This window comes from Capsicum annuum, chromosome 3 (genome assembly GCF_002878395.1).
Source record: "Capsicum annuum cultivar UCD-10X-F1 chromosome 3, UCD10Xv1.1, whole genome shotgun sequence".
Classification (NCBI taxonomy): Eukaryota; Viridiplantae; Streptophyta; class Magnoliopsida; order Solanales; family Solanaceae; genus Capsicum; species Capsicum annuum.
Window position 1 is genome coordinate 11,974,504 of NC_061113.1, and position 2,131 is coordinate 11,976,634.

Here is a 2,131-nt window from a genome sequence, read left to right on the forward strand (position 1 = left end):
AAGGATGATTGTAACAAAATGAAGAAGTGTAGTCATTGTCATGCCTCTGATCATGTAGTAGATGAATGCTTTCAGTTGATAGGTTATCCTGAGAACTGAAAGGGAAATAAGAAGGTGAATGCAGCCTTGGCAGGTTTTCCAATTTATGATCCTCACTAGGTCGCACGTGACCAATAGCTGAAGAAAGTAAATGTAGTACAAAGTGGATAAATGTGCACATAAGATTAGCTGATGCAGTTAATGCAGAAGGCTACACCAGAGCAGTGTCAGCAGATCCTTTATGTGCTGAGTAAGAATAACATGGATGAGTCATTTAGTACTATCAACATGTTAGGTAATTCTAGCTCATATTCAGTAAAATGGATAGTAAATTTTGGAGCTACTGATCATATGATAACCAGTAATACATAAATACATGATGAAAAATGGTAGGCAATGTAGGTAAAGTGAATTTGCCCACAGGTGATTAAGCCTCAGTATCACATGTAGGGAATTTTCAGTTGAACAAAGGTGCAATCCTTAACAATGTACTATGTGTCCCATTATTTTAGTATAATATTTTGTCTGTTAACAAGATGACAAAGGATTTAAACTATTGTGTGTCGTTCTTCCCCACATGTTGTGTGTTTCAGGACCTCTTGTTTGGGAAGGTAAATGGGATTGGTGAATTTGAAAATGGCTTATATGTGTTGAACTGGAAGGACAATCAATTAGTGAAAAAACCAAAAACAGTATCTATAGATGCTAGAACTGTTGATCCAATCCTTTGGCATAAGAGGCTAGGTCATGTCCCTATGGGTGTTATTAGAAGAATAAATAAATTCAATCAATGTGGTACTTTTGCTATAGATAAATGTTCAATATGCACTCAAGCTAGACAAACTAGAGTTCCATTTCCACTTAGTGCTACTAAAGCTGATACAGTTTTTTATTTGATATATATGGATATCTGGGGTCTATACAAAGTATCCACTTATAATGGCATAAGATACTTTATCATATTAGTTAATGATAAGTCCAGGTGGACATGGATTTTTTTGTTAGCATTGAAGTCTGATATGATTGCTGCTATTAAACAGTTCTTGTTAATGGTGAAAACTCAGTTTGAAAAGTGTGTTAAAGTGTTTAGATCTGATAATGGAGGGGAATTTCTCAAAACTAATTGCCATGATTTGTTTATGCTGAATGGTATTGTACACCAAAGGTCTTGCCCTCACACTAGATAACAGAATGGAGTGATGAAAAGAAAGCATAGACACCTTTTAGAGATTGCTAGAGCACTTAAAATCCAAACTGTGTTGAAACTGTAGCTTATATCATCAATAAGATGCCTTTATCTATTAACAAGTCACCATATGAGGAGTTGTATGATAAGCCTCCATCTGTGTTACATTTAAAGGTAATGGGATATCTTGCCTTTGCTACTAGTTTTCATACTGCAGATAAATTTGCTTCTAGAGTAAGGAAAACAGTTCTACTTGGATATACAGTTCATCAAAAGGGATATAAAATGTTGGATATTAAGTCGAGAATAATATTTGCCAATAGAGATGACATATTTTTTTAGGATAGGTTCCCTTTCAAGTCTCTAAATCTCAATACTGATAATACTCTGCAGTTTCTTATTCCATACACTGCAGCCTATAAACCTTATACATGTCCGGATGATAGTCCTACAACCACTGTTGGGATTGATCATATGCATCCTGAAGTTGATGAAAATGAAATTCAAGGCAATATAGAGAGTGATCTTGTTCAGAATCATACCACTAATGTGGCTGGTTACCTCCGATTGTTGCTAGAAAATCAAACAGGCTTATTAAGCCTCCAATATGGCATATTGATTATGTCATGCCAAGAAAAAAGGTTACGAGAAGTTATTTATACTCTATATCAAATACATTGGATTATGAAAGCATCTCTCCATCTTATAAGAGTTTTGTAACAAAATTCTCTCAAGAGAGAGAACCTGCACATTATCATGATGTTGTTAAGGATGTCAGGAGGTGTAACGCCCCACATTTCGCGCTAAAATATAGACCATCATTCCGATGTGTTGATAATCCCAAAGCCATAAATCCTATGCCAATATGGCATGTTAATTATTTGCGTAGTATGTGAATCTATTCAA